Below are 25310 nucleotides of genomic sequence, written 5' to 3'. Positions count from 1 at the left end.
TATTACTGAGATAATGAAAATGCTCTAATATGATTGAAGTGATGAACACACAACTGTGTGATTATACCAAATACCACTGACTGTGCACTTTGGATTAATTGTATGCTTTATTAATATGCATCAACAAAATTCATTTGTTTAAAAAAAAGTATAACAAAAATATATCAAAGGACAAGGGGAGAAATGGAAGTATACTTTTTTTATACCAATACGTAAGCTTGAATAATGTTAACAAAGGTACATTTTAAAAAATTAATTATTTAAAACTTTCCCAATTGATGATGTTGATGTGGGAAAGTATGGGAGGGGGAAGGAGTGGGGCATATGGCAATCCTTTATATTTTTTATGTAACATTTACATAATCTAAAGTTTCTTTAAAAATAAAAAAAAATAAAAATTTTTCCCATTCCTGTTTGGTATATGTGATTGTTTTGTAAACTTGCAACTTGTCATATAAAAAAATAAAGTAAAATAAATGAACTTTCCCTCTAAGAAAACAATCAGGTGGCTTCACTGACCAGTTCTATTAAATATTTAAGGAGGAGACAAGACAAATCCTGCACAAACTTTTTCATTAAGTAGAGGATGAAATACTTCTGAACATTTGTGTACAAGTTTTTGCATGGATGTTTTTGTTTCTCTTGTTAATTACCTAGCAGAAGAATCTCTGCATTAAATGATAAGTGAATATTTAATTTTATAAGAAACTGTCAAATGTTTTCTAGAGTGGTTGGACTGTTTTACACCTACACCAGCAATGTATCAGATTTATAGTTGCTCTAAGTCCTCCCCAACACTTGGTCCTATCCGTCATTAATTTTAGTCATAACAATGGGTACGTATTGTCGTCTCACTGTGAGGCTTAATTTGCATTTCCCGATGACTAAAATTAAACTTCCTTTCATGTGCTTTGGCCATTTGTATGCCTTTCCTGAAATGACTGTTCAAATATGTTGTCCTTTTTTATGAATTTGTATTATTAGTAAGTTACAAGAATTCTTTATATGCCCCATACACAAGTACTTTGTCAGAAATATATATTATGAATATTTTTCTCCAGTCTTTGTATATATTTTTTTTAAAAGATTTATTTTTATTTATTTAATTCCCCTCCCCTCCCCTGGCTGTCTGTTTTCTGTGTCTTTTTGCTGCGTCTTGTTTCTTTGTCCGCTTCTGTTGTCGTCAGTGGCACGGGAACCACTGGGCCAAAGTCCGTTTCCCTCTTTGTATATTCTTAATGACACCTTTCAAAGATCAGTAGTTAAAACATTTTTTATTAGAGAAGTTTTACAGGTTTACAGAAAAATTTGGGCATAAAATACAGAGTTCCCATATGCCACCCCATTATAAACAGCTTGCATTGGTGTGGTACATTTGTTATAACTCATGAAAGAACATTTTTATAATTGTACTATAAACTACAATCCATCATTTGCAATAGGGCTCACTGCTGGTTTTGTACACTTGGTTTTTTCTTTTATTCTGATCATATATGTACAACCTAAAATTTCCCCTTTTAACCACATTCAAACATATAATTCTGTGCTGCTAATTATGTTCACATTGTTGTGCTACCATCACCACCATACATTACCAAAACTTTGCAATCAACCAAAATAGAAACTGTACAATTTAAGCATTAATTCCCCATTCCCTACCCCCACTTGTCCCTTGGTAACCCATATTCTAGATCTCTATGAGTTTCCTAATTCTAATTATTTCATATCCGTGAGATCACTCAAATTTTTCCTTTTGTGTCTGGTTTATTTAACACAATGTTATCAAGATTCATCTATGTTGTCACATGTTACTGAACTTCATTCCATTTTACGGTTGAATAATATTCTTTTGGGAAAACGGACTTTGGCCCAGTGGTTAGGGCATCCGTCTACCACATGGGAGGTCCGCGGTTCAAACCCTGGGCCTCCTTGACCCGTGTGGAGCTGGTCCATGCGCAGTGCTGATGCGCGCAAGGAGTGCCGTGCCACGCAAGGGTGTCCCCCGCGTCCACAAGGAGTGCGCCCGTGAGGAGAGCCGCCCAGCGTGAAAAGAAAGTGCAGCCTGCCCAGGAATGGCGCCGCCCACACTTCCCGTGCCGCTGACGACAACAGAAGCGGACAAAGAAACAAGACGCAGCAAATAGACACCAAGAACAGAACAGACAACCGGGGGAGGGGGGGAAATTAAATAAATAAATAAATCTTTTTTAAAAAAAAAATATTCTTTTGTGACTATAAACCACATTTCTCCTTTTTTGGTTTTTCCTTTTTGTGTCCTATCTACAAAAGTTCTTACCTACTCTGAGGTTGTGAAGAGTTATTCATCAAGGTTGCTCCTAGATGTTTTATGATTATGGCTCTTATGTTTAGGTTCATTGTCCACTATATTTTAATTTCCAATTTTTCATTGATAGTATATGGGAATACAACTGATTTTTCTAAGTTGATTTTGCATCTTATGACCTTGACCTTGATAAACATTAAAAACTTCTAATACATTTTTATAGGTCTGTAGGATTTTCCACATTAATTTGCACTTCCTACAATATTAAAGTTTTATTTCTTCTTTTCCCATCTGTGAGTCGCTTTGTTTTTCTCACCTTACTGCACTGGCCAGAACCTCCAGAACAAGCATGACTAGAAGAAGTGAGAGTGGGCTGCTGAGAACGAGCTCGGCAACAGGGAAGGCGACGCAGAACTTACGGAAAAACGAACGAAGAAAAACAGGAGAGAGGAACCAAGGGTGGAACCGGGGGCTGGCGGCTTCTGGAGCCGAGAGCCTCGACCCTAGTTTCCGCATCATGCTTGTCAGGAACTCCAAAGCAGCTGCTCCTCATCAGCACAGCAACGTTTACAGTAACTGGGGGCAAGTGCAACAAATAGGTAAGCCAGTTTCCCACATTTCCCCCTTTTAGTGACAGCAGTCCATCGGCAATTCCAGTCTTCATTACATTTTGTAATTTTTCTTCCAAGTTTAGAACAGCATTTTATTCATAATCCCTAACTACAGCAGATTATGCAAACTTCCAGCTAACGGTGACTAATTTCCCACGGGCTTAAGATTTCTACCAGCAAGGCTATACAGGCCAGTACTCGACCAAAAATGGCCTCATTTTCCCCAATTTGTATAGTTTGAAACATAGGTAATGATAAGTTATTGTTAGTTCCCCATTTGGGGTTGTGGGTCAGCTGGAAGTTTGTCACATAATTGCAATGCCTTCCTTGGTCCTGCTCTCAGCATCTTCACTGGACCTGGGGCCACAAGTCAGTATTGAATTTAAACTTAGTCCATCATTGTGAGGACTTTTTCCAGGCAGAAAACAATTGCTGACCTGTTATAAGAGTCCCGTTGCAGCGTCTGTAGTAGTGAAAGCTGAGAATCCAGGAGTAGGAATTTTCTTGGTTTTATAACCAGTATACTCAGCTGTACTATTTCCAGACCCATCAGTAAAGATTGTAGGGGCATCAGATATTGGTTGAAATCTGGTTATGTTTGGTAAAATCCATTGAATACACTTAATGAATTGTAATATGTACTTCTTAGGGTAGTGATTATCTGTTTGTCCAATATAATCAGCAAGGGCTATTTGCCATTGTAAATGATTTTGTAAGCAAGCCTCAACTTCTTTGTGTAAAAGTGAGAGAAGGATACAAGAAGGGCCCTGTCTGTGAAGGGCACAAGTGCGTTCACGGCCTTTGAGTATAATTTGGGCCATAAAATTCATATAAGAAGATAAAGTTTTAACACTATTAGACAAAAATATCCTTTCTACGATATGATCTTGCTAGAATATGAATGTCTATACTAGGACAATAATAACTCTGCTTTTGTCCAGTGTTTATTTCTGAATCTTCAGGATTTTGGGGTGGTGATGCCCAGTCTATTGCTAATTGAGAGGGTGCTTAGGTCCTATAGGGTAAATGGATGCAACTATCTTGCTTGTAGTCACAGACACTCTCTGTTCCTTGGGATGGTCATTGTCATCATCATCTTCTTGTTGGTTTTCCTGGGGAGTCCAAGGAACCGGGGAATGGGTGTTACAAGGCTTCTGGTAATCAGTGACCAACCAGCACATGAACAGCTGGAAGATTTAAGTCTCTGGAACTACATTTAACAAGTAGAGTACTAATTATAAGTTGAAATAAAAGTGGCAGAAGAGCCATGTTTGGGGAAACAATAAACGTCTAACTGTTACACTGGGGAGCATATATTCTGAAGTTAGTCCGACTACCAATGTGCAAAATTCTAGAGCTTGTCTGCCCTGCTTATCATATCTAGAGGCCTCTAGAGCCCTCGAGAGTTCCCCTCTTTGAGGCATTGTTTACTGTGGCAGCAATAAGATCCTGCGGAGACATGCATGAGAGTAACCTCTGACTCACTTGGAAACCTCTGAGCCATAAAAGCTCATGTTTATTTAGTATTTCTTGCTTTTGCATAGGGCCTTCTTCTAGACAGATTGCTAGTTTCCTCTTGGTAATAATGCCTTGGTGCCAGGGAGGCTCATCCCTGGGAGTCATGTGCCACAACAGTAGGGAAGCTATGATTGAATATTTATTCTAGAATGGCTACTAGAATCTACCCCAAACCATAAAAGTAAATCATCCATGACAGTGTGGTAGACTGCAAAATGCATGCTGTTGAAAGAAGTGAGACTTGGGCTTCATCTAGGCTCTCTTATTAGGCTTTCCATTTATTGGAATATTATTTAGCGCCAAAGATTTCTTCTGTGAAAATACTGATGTTAATATTTACTTCGCTAAGTTATATTGAGAATTAAATGAGAAAATGTGAGCAGAGTTCATAGAAACTACACTTAGTCATAACAATATAGCAAAATTTTATGTTCCATTATTTTTCCTCAGAATTTCTAAAACCTGGGATTAAATAAATTGTATGAGAAGCAAGCAAAGCCAGCACAGAGGAAGCAAGATCATATGAGACTTACAAAAATAGCAAATTTACAGTAGATAATACAGTAAAATGCAGGCAGGTATGGAATAAAAAAGCAAAAGCTAAATTCATTTCTTACCATATAAGAAAGTCTTTTTTTTTAATGGACTATTTTTGTTAGTGCCATTGTAACACTACAGAAAAGTTGTACAGAAAGCATGGAGTTCCCATGTGCCTTCTCCTCTCCTACTTATATCAAAATTTTCCTATTTTTAACAATTTGGTACATTCGTTACAATTTATGAACCATGATTCTTAACTGAAGTCTATGGTATACTTTAGGATTAAATGTTTGTGTTGCACATTTCTGGAGTTTTGACAAATGCTTAATGTCATGTATCCAACACTTTGGTTTTCAGCCCTAAAACTGTTCTGTGCTCCATCTAGTCATCCCTCTCTCCTCCAGTCCTCTCGCAAACTTTGATCTTTTTATTGTCCGTAAAATTGTGCCTTTTTCAGAATTTCATAGAGTTGGAATCAGACAGTATATATAACTTTTTCAGGCTGACTTCTTATACTTAGCAAAGTGCATGTAAGAGTATCCACATGTCTTCATTTCTTGGTAACTCGTTTCTTTTGATTGCTGGATAATATCCCATTGTGTGGATGTACCACCGTTTGTTTTTTGTTCACCTGTTGAAGGACACACTGGTTGCTTCCATTTTCTGGTAATTATATATAAAGCTACTCTAAACATTTGTGTGCAGGTTTTTGTATGGATATACTTTTTCAATTAATTTGGGTAAATACCTGAGAGTGACTGCTGGATCATGTAATAAGCCTACGTTTAGCTTTGCATGAAACGACAAGACTGTAGTTTGAATGAGAATCCCTCTTGTTCCAGATCCTCACCAGCATTTGTGTTGCCAGTGGTTTCAATTCAGCCAGAAAGTAGCTCTTTTAAAAAAATTCAGATTCTTAAGAAAACTTACAGATTCTTAAGATATTACAAAGACAATACAGAGAGGTCTTGCATACCTTTCACCCAATTTCTCCAAATGGTTATATCTGAAGTAACTTCAGGACAACGTGGAAGCCAGGCAACTGACACGGCTACAATGTGTGTGTACAGTCCCATGCCCTCTTGTCCTGTCTGTAGGTCTACGTGGCCACCACCACATGAAGGGCAGAAGTGTTTCTTTCCCCAGAGGTCTCCCACCTGATGCCCCTTTATAGTCAGAATCCTCACCTCTCCTCGTCTCTAAACCTGTCACCTCCTAATCTGTTCTCCATCTGTATAATTTTGACATTTCAAGAATGATATATAAATGAAATCAAGCAGTGTATGAGCTTTTGAGATTGGCTTTTTTCACTCCCCATAACATCCTTGATGAGGGCGGTGAGGAGTATTCCACGCTATGGATGTACCCCAGTTCATTGAACTGTTCACCTACAGAAGAATATTTTTAAAGTATCTAATTCTGAGATATTACCAATAAAGCTGCTGGGAACATTTGTGCCAGGTTTCTGTGTGATCCTAAGTTTTCACTTCTCAATGATTCCTGGGTCATGTGGTGAGAGTGTGCTTTGTATTTAGAGAATTTTCCAGAGGAGCTATACAATTTTACATTCCCACCATCCGTTCATGAGTGATCCAGTTTTTCTACCTCCTCACTGGCATTTGGCATTGTCAATATTTTTTATGTTTTAGCTGTTCTCCTAAGTGTATAGTGATATCTCATCATGTTCTTAATTTGCATTGTTCTAATTTTTATTGATGCTGAACTTCTTTTGTTCTTATCTGCCATCTGTATATCCTCTTTGATAAAATGCCTCCGTGTCTTTTGACATTTGGAATTGTTGTTCATTGTTGCATTTTTACTGTGGAGTTTCAAGTTTTCTTTATATAAACTACCTACATGCACATTGTGAAATGTGTGGTTTACAAGAATTTTCTCCCTGTCTCTAGGTAATCTTTTCATCCTTTTCACAGGCTTTTGCAGAATAAGAATTTAAATTTTGGTAAAGCTCCATTTACTGATGTTTTTCTTTTGTGGATCATGCTTTTTGTGTCATGTCTAAGAATTCTTCACCAAGTCCTAGGTCCCAAAGAATTTCTCTTACACTTTCTTAAAAAATGTTTATAGTTTCATATTTTTCATTTAACTTTTAAATACATTTCAGTGAATTTGGGCAGAAGCTGTGAGAATAAGGTTGGGTTTCCTTTTCCATTTCTCTCTTTGCCTTTTGATAACCACTTATTCCAGCAACATTGTTTACAAAGACTTCTCCCTCCCTTGAACTGCTCTGCACCATTGTAAAAAAGGTACTGGTTCTAAATCCTACCGGTCTATTTCTCAATGCTTTACACTGTTCAATGGATCTAGTCATCTATACTTACGGAAATATCAACCAGTTGTGATTACTGTAGCTTTATGGAAGCTTAAATTGATTACAGTGATTTCTCCAACTTTCTTATCGAATTTATTTCAGCTCTTCTAGATGCTTTACATTTACATATACATTTTAGACTATCCTTGAGTATCTCTACTAAAATTTTTGCTTGGATCTGGATAGATATTGTGTCAAACTTAGATATAAATTTGGGATGGTTAGGCTGGGTATCTGTTTTGCAGTTGATAAACACAGTTTGTCTCTCCACTCATTTAGATGTTCCTTCATCAGCATTGCAGAATGCATATTGCATATGTGTTGTTAGAGTTATGCTTAAGTGTTTCCTTTTTGTGTGTGATTGTAAATGTTATTGTACTTTCAACTCTTGTTTTTATAACTTCATTGATGTATATGGAAATACAATTTATTTTTTCTCTTGATCTCTAAGTATGCAACATGCAACCATGCTGAACCCATTATTACTGCCAAGAGGTTTTTGTTTGTTTGTTCATTTGCTTAATAGATTACTTGATTTTTTTTTTTATTGTATCAGGGCCAGGGATTGAACCCAGGACCTTGTATGTGGGAAGTCAACACTCAGCCACTGAGCAGCATCATTTCCCCGGAGCCCTGAGTTGGTTTCTCTGTTTGTTTGCTTGTTGTTTTTATTTTTAGGAGGTAATGGGGATCGGGACATCCCATGTGGGAAGCAAGCCCTCAAACCCTGAGTCTCATCTGCTCTTTACTTTGGATTTTTAAAGTAGACCATCATGTCAGCTGAGAAGCTTTACTTCTTCATTCCGATCTACATGTGTTCTGACAACCTCTATTCACCCTGTTGGTGAAGGAAGAATTCTCCATCCAAAATGATCTGAGATTGCCAAACAGGACACTGATGCCAGACAGATGAGTTGACAGCAATTTGCCAGCCACATATTCCCAAAACCCAGGACAGGGGGGCACTGCACACCATGTAGAGGAACACAGGGGTTCTACTTGGAAATAAGTTGAACCATCGGGGCTGTGGGAGAGAAGCTTTGTAGTAACAAAAGCTTAAGGTGCCCCCTGATTACTGTGGGATGCTGATTGGTTTGTTTGAAAAACTCTGAAACCCTTTGGTGGAAAACCTTGTGGAGTGTAGGTGTCCAGTTGACCTGGGAACTAGCTGGGTAGGGGGCCCATCTGGTGAATGCAGGAGAACTCACTAGTGGATTGTAATATAACTGGACATAGATCTCTTTGGGTTTATCCCTTTTGGGGTTGTCTCGGCTTCTCAAATCTTACATTGATGTCTTTTGACAAATTTGGGAAATAGCCAATTTCCTTCAAAAACTTTTTCAACATCACTCTTTTTCTCATGGAATTCTGGATCTCAATGGCACAAATTTTATATTTGTATTATAGTCCTATGCATTTTTCAGCATGAAATATTAATAAGTATTATAAACAACTTTATAAAAAATTTTATATAAATTGTATATTACTCCAAATGTACAATTTCAGCAAAGCTGGCAAATGACACATAAATGCAGGATTGTTTAATCATTTGACAATTATTTAATGCAATTCACTACATTAACTGAAAGGACAAAAAGCATGAGGTCACTTTGCTTGAGCCACCTCCACTAGCTCAAGCCACTTTGAGAGAAGTATCAAAGTCATTGGACAGAATTCACTGTCTATTTTTATTCTTTTTAAGGTGTTAATAAACTAGTATTAATTAGGAATTTCCTTAATCAAAAGGAGGATACCAATCCTACCACACAAATAAGATTCAATGGTGAAGTATTTTAAAATTTCCCCTTAATATCTGGCATACTGCAGAAGTTAATCATGAAAAACAAAGGCATATGGTTTTCAAAAAGGGAAAACTGACTTTATTTACTCTTGACATGATAATGTATTTTTAAAAAGAATTATGGATATACTAATAGAATTAATAAGTAAATTTAGTAATGTTGGTGGAGTACAAAGTCCATGCATGCATCAACTATATTCTGCTCTAACCAGAAAGTAGAAAACAAAAACAAAAAATACCATTCACAATAGGATGTAAAAATATCACATATCCAGTAAGAAATCCAACAAAACATAAGTAATACATTTATACTGAAAACATCACACATCATTTGCAGATTAATGGACCTAAATAAATGGAGAAATGCCCAATTTGGAGACTGTAAGATAAAATATATTAACGGTTGCAGTTTTCTTCCAATTAAACTATATTCAGTAAAATCACTTTGAAATCCTGCAAGTTTTTTTTTTAACCCGCTTCTTGTTATGTTTTGTTTCTTTATATCTCCTTTTTTCTCATTGGGGGATGGTAAAGAGGGATTGTAAAGCTGAATTTTAAATTCGTATATAGTTGCTATGGTCTTAGATTAACCAAGGAAAGTTAGGGAGAAAATAAAAATGGAGAAAATTTTGCAAAGGATAAGAAAACATACTCTAAATCTCTATTTGTTCATACAGTTTGTACTGGCTTAAAAGTAGATATGCTGGACAAGGGAACAATGCAGAAATTCCAGAGACAGACCCCCTTCCAAATATAATGCCTGGTTTCTAGCGGCACTCTAGACCAATGTGGGAAAGACAGCCTTCTAAATAAATTCTGCTAGGTCATTCAGTCATCTGAAAAATTTGCCATGACACCTACACAAACCATCATTAAAAAGTCATTCCAGATGGATTGAAGATCTTCGGTAGAATTCAACATTGAAGCAAACTGGGCCTTGCATTTCCTTCAAAGGATAGTTCTATTAACAGTTACAATAACTTTATCGAATGTAAGGCCATTTAAAACGTTGACTTTTTGTGTCAGTTTTGATAAATTATGCGGGGTAAAGAAGGAGGCAACTTATTTGCCATTCATCTCATGGAGAGATGGATTGTATTTTCCCTGCTCCTAAATCCGGCTTGGCCCTGTATTTGCTTTGATCAATAGAATATGTGGAGGGAAACGGACTTGGCCCAGTGGTTAGGGCGTCCGTCTACCACATGGGAAGTCCGCGGTTCAAACCCCGGGCTTCCATGACCCATGTGGAGCTGGCCCATGCGCAGTGCTGATGCGCGCAAGGAGTGCCTTGCCACGCAGGGGTGTCCCCCGTGTAGGGGAGCCCCATGCGCAAGGAGTGCACCCCGTAAGGAGAGCCGCCCAGCGTGAAAAAAAGTGCAGCCTGCCCAGGAATGGCGCCGCCCACACTTCCCACTGCTGACGACAACAGAAGCGGACAAAGAAACAAGACGCAGCAAATAGACACAAAGAACAGACAACCGGGGGAGGGGGGGGAATTAAATAAATAAATAAATCTTTAAAAAAAAAATAGAATATGTGGAAATGACACTACCAAACTTCTAAGGCTAGGTGTAAAGAAGTCTTGCTTTCCCCTCTTGGAGCACCTGCCCTTGGCAGCCCTGGACTTCCAGGTAAGAAGTCTCTTCCCTGCAGATGAGGCTGATGTGGGCTATGGGTGGCAGGCTCTTTGTCTCCAGAGGTAACCTAAACTATCTGTGACTTGTGGGTGTGGGATGATGAAAGGCTGCAGTCCTGCGCTTGGTGAGCAGGAGACAGTTTAACAATGCAAGGTCTATAAACTTTAAGTATTCAGGGGAAATGCAAAGCAAATATGCTAAAAGCTTATCGAATGCCTGAGGTCCATGCTAAAAGCTTACTAAGATGTGGAAATATATGCTAATTTAAGCCTATTCAGAACTGAAACAAAAGGACCATTTGGCCTTTCCTCTCTGTATAAAAGGGACTAAAAAATCTTGTTCGGGGCTCGGGATTCAAACAGAAAGTTCCCGAGTCTGGCCGGCCGTCAATAAACCATTTTTCCTTCTCAAAATCATTCTTGAGTCCTGGCCTCTCTATACTCAAGTAATTGAACTTCTCTCAAATTCTACAACATTTTTGGTGACTCTGGTGGGATAACAAACGAAGGCCAGAGACGGCAGCATTTTGCTGCCCCTTTCAAATCCCCGAGGAAGCCGGGAGGACTCGGGTGAACCCCAAATCTGGGCGCCCCTGGATTAAATTTAATCCAGAAAAGATGTGGGCTCCACCAGAATCTTCCCGACAAAAATCGAGGGCAATGGAAGGTCTGAAGAGAAAGATTCTGGGAACGAAAAAGAACTCCGAACATGGAAGAAGGTAAGACTCCCCGGGTGAGCACAGTCTGGAAGGCCCTAGCTTTAATTGCTAGGAAGGGGAGGCTGATCACCTCCCGAGAGAACCCTAGTAGCCCCAGAAAGTTGGGGGGAAGCCGTTCTCTCTAGGCTTGGGAAAAGGAGGAAAACCGGGGAAAAGCCCTGGTGTTTTGGGTTTGTCTAACTGCATGTTAGAATCTGGTACTAGTCTTATATCCACTAAAGGAGTGGAGTCTTGATTTTAGTAAAAAGGGCTCTTTATAGGTTCAGGTCCTAATGTCCTGGAAATTGGTCTAGATTAAGAAAAACAAAACTTGGTTACAGGAAAATGGATCGGCTTTTCTGGTGGAGCTTGGTCTGGGTGTAAAGTTTAAACAGTGGAAAAGTCTAGCTGAAATCTTTTGTTATGGTTCTAATTTGTGAATGAATTCGCTTTATACCAAATGTTAAGTGTTCTGAGGTTTGTGATGGCTGTGGGGGCAGCCGTGGTGAAAATATATATAAACTTGCAGGTCAAATTAGTGACCTTTGTGCTTCTGTCTGTGTCAGCTCAATGCTAGTGTTGGAGTTGTGTCCTTATGTAAAGTAGAATTACAGCTGAGCTGGAGCCCTCCCTTGCCATTGGCAAGGGGGTGAAATGATTATGGGGCAAAACTGAGGAGTCTGGATGTTTGCGGAGTCTAGATGTTTGTGCATGCTCTGCTGTCTTGTCTCTGGTCTGGCCCTTTGCCGGGGCTTGGAGGCCATCTGTGTCCGTGCCGTGCACCCAAGTTTGTTGGGGCTGCCCCAGTCAGGTGGCTGGGTCCCCTGGAGAGTTGCTGAATTTGAGTAGGTTCTGTCTGCCCATTTTGGCCTAAAAGCTGGAAAGCGGGGAGCGGCTTGCCCCTTTCCAGTGAGTCCACACCTTCTGTTCATAAGCTGCATTCCTGTTTGATTGCTGTGCACCCGACTGCCGTGAAGGGGGTAAAAAGCAGAACCTTTGCATTCTGCCCAGGTTCTTAGAAGGTATTGTAGTAACTTTAAGTAAGAGAATGTGTTCTGTGAAGGTAAAATTTGTCTTAAGGGTATAAATAATTATAAAAGTTTTACAAAGCATTGTTTAAATTAAGGTATTTAAATGGCTAATTGCAGAAGGTCATTATTTAACAAAAACTGAATTGATAATAATAATAAAAGGCAATTTTATAACAAACTTATTCAGCAGCCAGTCTCCCTTGCCAACTTGCTTCCAAAAAAACTGTTTCTGGTATTACATGCTACTAAGTATTTAAAGTGAAGAAAAGTTCATTATTTTAACAAGCTTGTTTAGTAGTAATGGCAATTATATGTTGTAAGAAGTTTGCCTGGTAACTTAGTATGTGGGATATATGGAGAGTGTTTTTATTGTTAAGGAAACAGAAGATGATTTTGTCCTAAGATAAAATGATTGATTATTGGAAAGAATAGAGTGTGGGACAGAACCTGAATGAATACTGAAAGTGTAGAAGGTTTGTGGAAGGAAAATTTTTATGATTAAAATTGAGTAAGATCAATATACAAAGAAAATCTTTTACAAAATAGCTTCTTGTGCTTTAACCTCATCATTTCCTCAGTGTTTGAAGAAGAGTCTTACCTCTTTTAAAAGAACATTTATGTTCTAGAAATCAAATCCTGAAAAATAGCTTTTTATTTCAAACTAACTGCAAGAGATTTATTCTTTTACTTTAAAGGAAAAATTTAAGTAATGGTTAAGTTCATTTAATATGTTATAAGTCGAATGAAAGGTATTTAAAGGTGTTATAAAATTAATAGGTTTTTTTAAAAATTAATAAAAACTGTAACTAAGAGTTAAAATCATTTATAAATGCATTTATATTATAAAACAGTGGAAAGGTAACAACTGAAATTATAGCTGGGTGAATTTAGCTTGAAATTATTAAGTGTAAACTCTAAACTTTACCTTTCCTTAGTTTATGGTTACTTCAAGTCTAACCTCACCCCTTGCCTTTGCCTATGGTTATTTCATAATAGCTTCTGCCCCTACAGGCCAGAGAAGAGCTGGGACATCACTGTCTCCTCTCCTGGTATTAGTAACCCTTTCTCTCATGAATTCAAGTGTAAACTGAATAAATTGCTGCCTGATGGAATAAGGTTAAATGACCACTGGAGTTTCATTATCTCCAAAATCAAAAAGGGGGGTGGAGGGGGAGAAGTCTCCTGCCTTGACGGTCAGTGTTCCTAAGAGTGGCAATTCATGAGAGAAAGCAGTCTGTCTCCCTGAGGCTTCAAATAGCCTCAGTAAATATATATAAAATTAATCTTGTTGCTTATCCAAAATTCTGCTAAATTCAAAGTAAAATATAAAGTTCTGAAACAAAAAAATAGTGCTAAAGCATTGAGAACATTTTGGTTACAATCCATTAAGAAAGAAAATTCTTGTGTAAAACTGCATGGTCATAGTATAAAACTGCACAGTCATAGTGCAAATTAAGAGTTTGAAGAGTCTTTGAAATGTTTTGCAGTCACACTTGTTTTGTAAGAATTAGAAGTTTAAAGTAACTAAAGTTATGTTGTTGTGTCAAACTATTCATGTCTGCCTATTTGCTCAAATTGTTGAGGTTAAATATGCAGTTATAAGTAATATATATTTCAGGACCCCAAATTAAGCTAAACAGTATACAAAATAATGCAAATTATAAATAATATCAATGAGTTTTGTTTCTGTGTCTAACTCTTTGTGTCTACCCATTTGCTCAGTGTATATCTTCATACATCGGGATAATAATATCAAATTAACAAATGAAAATTCTTAAAAGAGCTCTATTCAAATTGTTAATTAAATATGCAGTTATATATGTAAATAAATATTCTTAAAGCCCAAATTAAACTAAGCAGGATGAAAAAGTCATAGAAATCTGATTATAGAAACAATTGGAAAAGGGCCTCCTCTTTGCAAGAGCTTTAAAGGCAAGACTAGGTGTGGCAGATTAAACCTATCTACTAGGCTAGGGAATTAAGAATCAGTTTGCCTGGTAATTTCCCAGTTTAAACCTTTTGTCAGCCATAAAATGTAAAAAAACAAAGATTAGGTTAATTTTCACATAAGAAAAATGTTGATGTAACCTGGTGGCCTGCTGCCTCAGTCTCCCACTCCCGGGTTGGACAGCAGTGGAGGAGACCAGTTTAGGCCAGTCCTATGGGCAGTGGAAGGATGCCCAAGAAGGAGCTAAGTCGGTGCCATTTCAGCACTAAATTCTATTCCTTATTTGACAAAGGGGAGCAGGTAAAAACTAAAATGGTTGGAATGTGATAGAGGAAGCAGTTAAATCATAAACTTTTGCGTGGGAAAGTTAAATCTCAGATAAGATGTAACTTCTGAAGTATCCAATCTATGGAAAAACAGAGGAAGAGCTTGCATGCTAGGCTTAGGGGTATAAATTATGTCATTTTTCTTTGTTCGGGGCACCAGCCATATCTGGCTCTGCACCCCTTCTTGCAAGATTGAAAATAAATTCTTTTCTTCTCCACAATCTAGTTAGCCTTATTTTCTTCCAGAAGATTTCTTTCCAACAAAATAAAGGTAATTAGTGGCTCTATTAACAAATTTTGGTAAGTAAAGGAAAGTCCATAAAAACTATGGAGAGATCTTTCCTGGGTTATGATTTTTAAAAAGTAAGTAATTGTGTAATGTGTTTTAAAACCTGGTAGTCAGTTAATTTTCATAACTTAAAGAAAAGAAGTTTTTAGCTTCCCGTAAGGGAAAAAGAGAACATTCCTTGCATAAACTATTATGGTTTCAATTTTATTTAACTTGAGTGTAATCTCCCATAGTTAATTTATAAACTAAATTAACATTATATATACAAAATTTTTAGAGTAATGAAAATTGTAAGTTCACATTGGTGAAATTAGGCTAAAGGAAAAAGATTGTAGATATGCTCTCTTAAATAAATTTCTTTGGTAATTGTAATTTAATAAGTTTATTTAAACATGAGGTGTCTAGTCAATGTGGTTATAGTCAATTATAAGGAGGTTGTAAAACATCTGCCGAACTGAAAATGTTTAAATAGTTCTAGTTCTAGAAGTCATTGTTAACTAAAACTTAGATTGGTATTGGTAGTAGAAATAACTTAATGATAATAAAACCTGTCTGAAGGCCACCGCAAAGTACATATATAAGTAAATGGTAATAAAAAGTTATCTTGATTCTATTGGAAATCTTCTGTTTTCATTTTAACAATGAAAAATAATATTTTTCTTCTATTACTAAAGTACCTACTGTTATCTTCATAGTAAAATTGTGTAAGTGAACAGTCATTTGCTATATGTGTTGCATTAAGTTGTTTAAAATATATATAAAACAAGGAATAAACTTTAACATTGTCAAACTCTTGTGCATTCAAACCAGGCCTTGAATACATTACAGGTGGCCTCTCCATGTGAGTTACTGGCTAGGCTGGTCACTGACCCCTCAATTAAAAATATTTGCTATCAGCCTCTGGTTCTGCTCCTGAAGTCGATGGAAACTACGTTGCAGTTTCAAGCTCCTGCAGCAGCCAATAATGACTCGGTGCAGCCAAGTGTACAATGGATATCGCCTCCAGACTGGCACTGTTCCATAGTGCCAGAGAGCACTATGCACCAGGCTAGTAGAATACTGGAAAATCTCTCTAAGATGAAGGATGCTGCGTCTTGCTCACTGCGTTGAAGAACATGCTAAGTGGAGCCATGATACCAGGATACTGTAAGTGAAACCTAAACACAATTGGCATTATGGCCTGCTCTCACGGAGAGATAACATGTAAAGTATTACAAACCTGAAACTCAAAACTAATAATTGCAACTCTGAATCCTTATGCATTAAGGAATACATTAGTTAATATTAAGTGCTATACTTTTATTTATCCTGTACTAAATATATGCCTAATAATTATAACGTTATCTTTTCTATTTTGGATCAAGTGCAGAAGTATATTAGACATGTTAAATTCCTGGTAAAATCATTTTCTAAACAGTTAAAAACATGTCTATAGAATAAGGTGGCAGTCTCAGCCAGTCTCAGTCAACTTCTATATTCTGCTGTACTCTGCTGTGTAGCAAAGGTGAGGCTTGCTTGCTGATGGTGAGTCACCTATTGAACAAGTCAAAATTGCTAGAAATTGTACAATTAAAACCAAGGTGTAAAAAAACCTTTATTCTGTAGTTCTGATCACTCCCACAGGTGAAAACTAAGAGTATTTCCAAATTAGTGTTCTAATCCTGAGTGAAGCCAGTTGCCCAAGGAGTGCCAGTTGACCAGGAGCATCTGACAGAGTGAATGAGTGTCAATCATTGAACAGCTTGGAATGTGTCTTCAGACAAAGCTAAGTGTCTGTTGCAATTTCTCTCTGAAGATGAATAACTTAAAAAGAATATATATGCTGTTCCCACCAGCTTTTAAGGAGTGCCATCTTTATAGGCACCTAACCTTGTTACCTCTGTAATCCAATGTGTCCTCTTTTAAAAATGGGTATTCCAAATTTTTAATTAAGTTTGTTTCTTTCAGAGTGAACATCTTATTAACCATATGAAAACTTCATCCAACTTCATACAGAATGCCAGATCCATCTTCCTCCAGTTAGAATAAATTAAGAGTTTTACACCTTATTAGGCAATGACTACAGCCCATGGCCAGCAGGAAGCAGTTACAGAAAAGAGATCCGTCTCCCTTCAGCACCCCTTTTAAATTAAAGGTGTAAACTCTTCAAGGGTAAAATAAAATTAATAGATGGATCTGGAACCTGACTGGAAATCCATATGAACACCGGTGGCCGCAGGATGACTGCAGGAGGCCCCCACCCCAGGATTCTGCTGTCCAGAATGAAAACTTCTAAACTCTTAAAAAAACAGTCCTGGATGCTACACTAAAGATTGATAAATAATCAATCAAAACAACAAACAGCCATCCACCTCAGAGCTCCAACAATAATTATGCCAAAGCTTAGCAAGTTAAACTTTGGCAAAGCGGGGAAATGATGTGGGCTATGGGTGGCAGGCTCTTTGTCTCCAGAGGTAATCTAAACTATCTGTGACTTGCGGGCGTGGGATGATGAAAGGTTGCAGTCCTGCCCTTGGTGAGCAGGAGACAGTTTAACAATGCAAGGTCTATAAACTTTAAGTATTCAGGGGAAATGCAAAGCAAATATGCTAAAAGCTTATCGAATGCCTGAGGTCCATGCTAAAAGCTTACTAAGATGTGGAAATATATGCTAATTCAAGCCTATTCAGAACTGAAACAAAAGGACCATTTGGCCTTTCCTCTCTGTATAAAAGGGACTAAAAAATCTTGTTCGGGGCTCGGGATTCAAACAGAAAGTTCCCGAGTCCGGCCGGCCGTCAATAAACCATTTTTCCTTCTCAAAATCATTCCTGAGTCCTGGCCTCTCTATACTCAAGTAATTGAACTTCTCTCAAATTCTACTACAAGGCCACATAGAGAACATGTTAGAGACACTGAACTGCAGGCGGAGGGAGAGAGTGAGCCCCAGAGGACCTCCGCCAGCAGCCCTGAGGGCACCACAGGAAGCTCCAGGGAGAACCCCCCGCTGAGCTCAGTCAACCTCCAGTTGAGAAATCACTAATGACTGTGGTTTTGTGCCACTAAGTTTTGGGATGATTTGTCCTACAGAAACAATGAAACAGTAGTTATCCAAGAAATTTCATCTAAGGTAGCAAATAAATCTCTTGGCAAAAAATTTGTTCTAATACCCTAATTACTTTTTTAATGTCTGTAGAATCTGTTAGAATACCATCTGTTTCATTCAAGAGGTTGATAATTCATAATTTTGATATTTTCATCTTCTTTCTTAGTTTTGCTTGTGGTTTATTAAAAAAACACATACACAAACACAAAACACTAACAAAAAGACTTCCTTATTTTGTTGATTTTCTTATTTTCTATCTACTGATTTTCTCTTCGAGTTAAATTCTCTTCTGCTTTTCCTAGATTTGATAACTTAGAAGTTCAGATCTTTAATTTATATATACTTCTTTTACCTATATATATATAAAATACCAGCATTAAAGCAACAGCTTTTCTTTTAAGAACTGCTTTGGTTGCATCTCATAAATTATGAAATGTTTTAATATTCCTTTATTTGAAAATATTTTCTAATTTTCCTTTTGATTTCTTTGAGTTGCTTCACTTCCAAATATTTGGGTATATTTTCAATCTTTTGATTTACAATTTAATGAGATTATAGTCAGGGAATATATTTGGGATTGTTTTAGCCCTGTGAAATTTGTTGAGACTTTATTTAATGGTCCAGTATATGGGTCAATTTCATGGGTATTCTTTGTGAAATTAAAAGGGATACATTGTATTTATTGGATGTAGTCAATATATGTGAAAATTTTAAGTATCAATTAGGCCAAGACAGTTGAAAATGTTGTTCATATCACTGATTTTCTTATTAATGTTTTCTGCCTTTTATCCACCTTCCAAGTTCTCACATCACCACCATGAATGCAGGACACAATCTGGGAGGAGAATCAGCTGGGAGGGACAGCTAGCGCTACATGGTGTCTCTGTAGATTCTAATCCATTACACAAGCCCACGAGGCTATTTCAAGCTTTGGTGTTCTTCATAATTACATGAAAATCTCCCTGTCTGTGTCAGGTACACTCTTTCTTCCACCTATGTTGATTTTCAGCAGTTGCCCCAAGGAAAGAGAGTGGATATACATCCCTGCTCACCTAAGCAGAATTTGTCCATTCCTGGAATTTGGCATTTTAGACTTTACATCTATAGCTCCCAGAAGTCTGAAAAATTATTAATTCTCCAGTTTACCCATTAATTTATTTCATATATTTTTTCTTGTTCTCATGGTGTTCTGATGACCCTTGTAACTTTCTACATCCTAACTGGCATTGTGGCTTAGGATTTTTTTGCTGTCCACACTGATAGTCCTAGTTTACTTAAAAATCCGTATATTATTCTGTTATATGGCTGTACAAAACTTATCCATTCTCCATTTGAAACTCAGATTGCTTCTTTGCTCTTTACAGAACTAAAACAAACCATTTTCATATATAATCTTGGGCATGCAATAGAAAATTCGTCGAGCATGCAGACACGTAGAATGATAGTACTGGATAATCCAGCTAACAAAAAGGTGTAACAGGAAGCTTAAGCTGGAGCCCCAGAAGGGAGGAACCCAGGAAGCCTGAGCCCTCGCAGACGTCGGCAGCCATCTTGCTTCAGCATGTGAAAATAGACTACAGCGGGATCAAACTGGGAGATGTGACACCACACAACATTAAACAGTTGAAGAGATTAAACCAGGTCATCTTTCCAGTCAGCTACAACGACAAGTTCCATAAGGATGTGCTGGAGGTTGGCGAGCTAGCAAAACTTCTAGGTGCAGTATGCTGTAGGTGGATCATTCACAGAATCAGAAGAGACTTTACCTCATGACACTAGGATGTCTGGACCTTACCGAAGGCTAGGAATAGGAACTAAAACATTACATCATGTCTTAAACATCTGTGAAAAAAATGGCACTTTGACAACATCTATCTGCATGTCCAAATCAGCAATGAGTCGGCAATTGACTTCTACAGGAAGTTTGGCTTTGAGATTATGGAGACAAAGAAGAACTATTATAAGAGGATAGAGCCTGCAGATGCTCATGTGCTGCAGAAAAACCTCAAAGTCCCTTCTGGCCAGAATGCAGATGTGCAAAAAACAGACAGCTGAACAAACTACAAATGAACTTTCTTGCACTTGCTTGTCACCAAATAAAGAGAGGCCCCTTGATTTTTTTCCCTTCTTTCTTTTAAAGCCCCATCCACTTCTTTCTTTCTTTCTCTTTCTTTCTCTCTCCTTCTCCCTCCCTCCCTCCCTCCCTCCCTCTCTCCCTCTCTCCCTCTCTTTCTTTCCATCCTTTTCCTCTGTAAGTTTTAATACTTTTAATCATCTTTGGATTGTTTTAGTTTTCTGACATTTTTGAGGTGGTTTCACTGAAGGAAGAGGAGAAGGTATAGGTATGTTTAGTTTCACAGTTAAGATATATGGTCCCAAAATTAGGGTGTTGATTTCTAATTTTTTAGCTAATTTTTTTCAGTGTCATGCTTTCACACTGAAGGGCAGAGCCTACAAAATATTGTATATTTCAAAAGACAAAAAGCAGCAGCAGCAATATCTTGTTCTCTAATTCATAGATAAATTTAGTTGTAGTATTTTGGTTTTTTTAAGACTATTTGTGGGATGCTAATCCCTATACTTTGCCTTCACTCTGCCTTTAGTCCTTCTTAGCAGTATCTCAGGAGTTGGACCATTATTCTTGCAAGAAATATTACACTTTTTTTTAAAAGCAATTATTTCCTCTCTTCCTTGCTGGTGGTTTTGGGTAGATGGGGCGGTTTGGTTAAGTAGTATTAAAACTTTGATCTTAGTATTTCAGTTAAACTCCTTTTTGCTAATGAGAGGGCTTGTTGAGAGCAGGTTTATTTTTCCTGCTGATTGTTGCTAGTGGCATTAACTTTTAGAGTGTGGGCTGGTGAAATTATTTTAATATCCCACCTACAGATATGGCCTTTAAGTGACCTATTGAGGTTTGTTCTGATTTACTTTTTTTCTCTTGTCCTTTTTCTTCACTAAACCCAAGAGTAGTTTTAGTGATAATTGTTAAAAATGGAGTTCGTGTCCTTATAGTCAAGACTCTTAATTAAACCTGAAGCAGGTGTTTTCTCTTGGACATATTAAAAAGAACTTAAAAGGAAGTTTAGATGAACTTGTGGCACACACAAAAAATGCATTTAATGTCAGCTAATGCAGGCTGCTAAACCTGTGGCCCTGAGCGTTTGATTATATAGGAAAGAATAGGCAGTATTTTTGTGAACATAGCCATGCTACTGCTTCCCTTCTAGAGAACATCCTAGAGTTGATTTTGCTGTGTGCCTACAACGTTAAGTTTAAGGATTTGGGGGAGAGTGGAATTGTTAAACATATTGCTTCTATTCTTGGAAATGTAGGAGTCTGGAAGTGTTGATAATGCACATGCCACTGTGACCTCCTCTGTAGACAGAACTGATTTGTGCCAGAACATTTTCTGGCACATAGGCAAGTGACTTTAATGGGTTGATCAATTTTTGTAAGATGGGAAACATCCAAGATTTCCTGTTTTCCTCCTATAGTCCCATCTTAAATACTTATAAATTTTTAGGTTGCCAATATTGATGGCCCATGACAATGTCTTGCTTGAGTTTTAAAAGACTGCACAGGGCTTGAGTTTTCTGTTCAACTTTAAAAGGAATGTTGCTTCATGTCTATCCTCTTACAGTAAAATTCTGGTATGAAAGCCTCATCTCTCCAGATACACTATTTACAAAATGTTTATGCACATTTTATAATCCTAAGTTCTTATTTGAGAATGTGAAAGTATGATAGACTTAAACAGTCTAATATATTGAGTGCACGAATAATAAAGAAAAGGAAGGTAGTTGATGGATGAATATATAGGTCTAATCTTAAGAGAGCAAAAATCTAGAAAGACCAGTTTCTTGAGCATCAGTTTCTTAAGCAATCCAAATTTAAGCTGAGAAGAAGTGTTTCACATTAAGCACCTTTAACCTTCATGGAAAGCTTCAGCTTGCTCTTGCCAAGAGTGCTTGAGTTACAGAAGACAATACTTTGAAGAATTCACTCTTTTTGTAATCTTAAGATATCAAAGTAGATTTTGATAGGTAAATGAGTTTTCTGAGATGACACTGCCTGTGATTCTAACCATTTTGCCTGGACTATCTCATCAGTCCTATGAATGTATCCCTAAATGTGTTTTTTTTTTCATGGACCAAAATAGATTTATTATTACAGCAGTTATGGAAGGATACGTAACATTGATATTCTAAATGTGGTTATTGAAAACAGAATAACTGCCTCATGACAATTAAGTACATGTTATTTAAAGAGAGGAAAAAATTTAATTTTGAATTGAGTGTGTAGGCTCCCTGGCACAATTTCTTTTTCCACACTAGTCAATGATTAACCTGAATTGTAAATGTTGTGAAGGGTTAATCGTCCTGCATCAAACTTGTATTAATAATTCCATCCACTTACGGAGGAGACTGTAGAGGCGGCAGAAGCTGGGCACTCGTTCATACGTCCGTGAGTCAGTAAAGACTGAGTGCGGCTCTCATGTTCAGTTGGTAGTTTTGATACATAAAATAAAAACAATAATTCTACTAACTGCAAGATCACAGAATGTGTCCATCATATTTTTCAGGACAGATAGCTGTTCCTGTGGTGTGAATAGGTAAAAATTATACAGTAATTGCATTTAGATTCTAAAGAAAGAATCTGCAGGTTAATCTATGCAATATGTAATTTATCAAGATTAGTTTTCATTTGGGTAAGTTCTGAAATATCCCCAAAGCAGCTTACTTATCATTTGAAAGTCCTCCAAAAATAGAACTATTGGGAAAGCATTGTATGTGGTGGTGGAAAAGAAAAGCTCCCTCAGTTTTTTGGAGGGAATAACTAAAAATACTTAAATGGCTAAGTTTTACTTGGTGCAGTTAAGAATTAAATTTGTCAATTTTAACATTGCTGTTACATCTGAAATAGACTTAAGTGATGTTCTGGTAAAAAAAAAAAAAAGGTATAACATTTTATATACACACCACCAATACCAAATATTACATTGCACTTCATATATGGTATAGTTTTTTGATATAGAGAACTTTTTTTGATAAGACAAATGTATCAGTCTCTTATTTTTGGAATTTGGAGGCTTTTATTATTACAAACCTAGGTACAAAAAATATTCAGTTTTACCTCTTCTTGGCCTTATATAAGATTTTTTTCTTTAGGACAGACGTGTAGCAGTGAACGGTTGTTTCTGTTGTCAACTATATGAAATTTCTAATTGAATTTTTTTTTAAGTGCCAGGCGTAGGGATTGGAACCAGAACTTCATATTGTAACTCAACATTTGAGCCACACTGGCTTCCCTGGGGTGGGTTTTTCGTTTCATTTCTGCTTGTCGTTTGTTTTTATTTATTCAGGAGACACTGGGACCCAAACTTGGGACCTCCCACATGGGAGGTGGGGGCTCAACCACTTGAGCCACATCAGCTCCTTCCAACTGAATTTTTTTTTTTTTAAGATCTATTTATTTATTTAACTCCCCCCTCCCCTGGTTGTCTGTTCTCTGTGTCTATTTGCTGCATCTTGTTTCTTTGTCCGCTTCTGTTGTCATCAGCGGCATGGGAAGTGTGGGCGGCGCCATTCCTGGGCAGGCTGCACTTTCTTTCGCATTGGGCGGCTCTCCTTATGGGTGCACTCCTTGCGTGTGGGGCTCCCCTACACAGGGACACCCCTGCGTGGCACGACACTCCTTGCTCACATCAGCACTGCGCATGGGCCAGCTGCACACGGGTCAAGGAGGCCCAGGGTTTGAACCGCGGACCTCCCATGTGGTAGACGGACGCCCTAACCACTGGGCCAAGTCCGCTTCCCCCAATTGAATTTTAATACCTACTGCCAAGGTAAGAACCACTCAAAACCCTACTAATAATACATGAGAGAATAAATCCCGTAGACTCTTCCAACTACTTAATTAAAAATAAATATATTTTCTAATATGGGAGGAGAAATGTTACATCATATTGCTATTTGAGCTTGCATTTTTCTGATTTTTCATGAATTTAAGGATATATTCTTTGTTTATTAACCATTGGCTATTCCCTCCAGTAAGTAGTCTATATCTTTTGCCAAATTTCTTTTGCGTTTTGGTTCCTTTTTATTGATTTGCTGGAAATTTTATATAATGAGAAAATAGCCCAATGTCTGTCTTGGGTTTTGCAAAATTTTCCCTGAGTCTTTCATATTTCTTTTAATTTTGGTATTTTCTCTCATGCAAAGAAACTTTCAAGTGTTATTCAAATATTTTCTTTTTTGCATTTCCTCTTAGAAATATTATTTTTTAAAGATAATTTTAACCAATTTATTGAACCACATTTTCCATGTCACAAATTCAACCCCTTGCACATGTAAAATTCAATGATCTTAGAAAATTTAGATTTGTTCAACTGTCACAATTCACTTTCGTTCAACTGTCACAATTCACTTTCAAACATTTCTAACACCCCAAAAGTTTCCCATTTACAGTTAATCTCCATCTCCACCCCTAGCCCTAGGTAATAACTAATTGCCTTCTGTAACTATCAATTTGCCTTTTCTAGACAAGTCATGTAAAAGAATCATATGATGTGTAATCTTTTGTGTCTGGCTTCTTTAACTTAGTATACTGTTTTGAAGTTCATTAGCTTGTAGCATACACCAGCATTGTGTTCCTTTGTACTGTTGAATAGTATTCCACTGAATGGATATAACACATTTTGTTTGTCCATTCATAAGTTGTACTTGGAATGTTTCCATTTTTGGCTTTTATGGCTAATGCTGAAATGACCATTTGAATGTTTATCTTCAAGAGGACATATGTTCTCATTTCTCATCCAAGGAGTGGATTTGCAGAGTCATATGGCAAATGTACTTTATAAAATCTTTAAGAAATTGCCAGACTGCTTCCCAAAGTGGTTGTAACGTTAAACTTTCCCACCACCAAAGGAGCTGGTGTAGAAAGGCTTGTGTCCTCAAATATAATTATAATTGTGTTGACAGCAATAGAAATAATAATCATATCTGTTTATTAATTTTAGACTTTCCTTTATTTTCATTCATCAGAGATCCATTTTGCTGAGGAGAATGTATTTGGGATACACTTTTCCAACAACCTGAAACCCTCACTTGATCTAAACCTAACCTCACATGTTATGGGATCCCACAATTAGGGCCACTGATGCACCGGTGTATTTAACAACAGTGAATCAATACCAGAAATGTGTTTATTTAAAC

At 37.3% G+C, this 25310-nt stretch overlaps 1 pseudogene; it reads left to right on the top strand.

Annotated features, from left to right (window-relative positions):
• LOC101444777 (N-alpha-acetyltransferase 50 pseudogene) overlaps positions 1 to 24859 on the top strand; it is a 46059-nt pseudogene extending 21200 nt beyond the window's left edge.
• The last annotated feature ends 451 nt before the right edge of the window (positions 24860 to 25310 follow it).

Source organism: Dasypus novemcinctus, chromosome 10 (assembly GCF_030445035.2).
Source record: "Dasypus novemcinctus isolate mDasNov1 chromosome 10, mDasNov1.1.hap2, whole genome shotgun sequence".
NCBI classification, from domain to species: Eukaryota; Metazoa; Chordata; class Mammalia; order Cingulata; family Dasypodidae; genus Dasypus; species Dasypus novemcinctus.
Note: the sequence above shows the minus strand (reverse complement) of the source record. Positions and strands in the feature narration are given on the sequence as shown.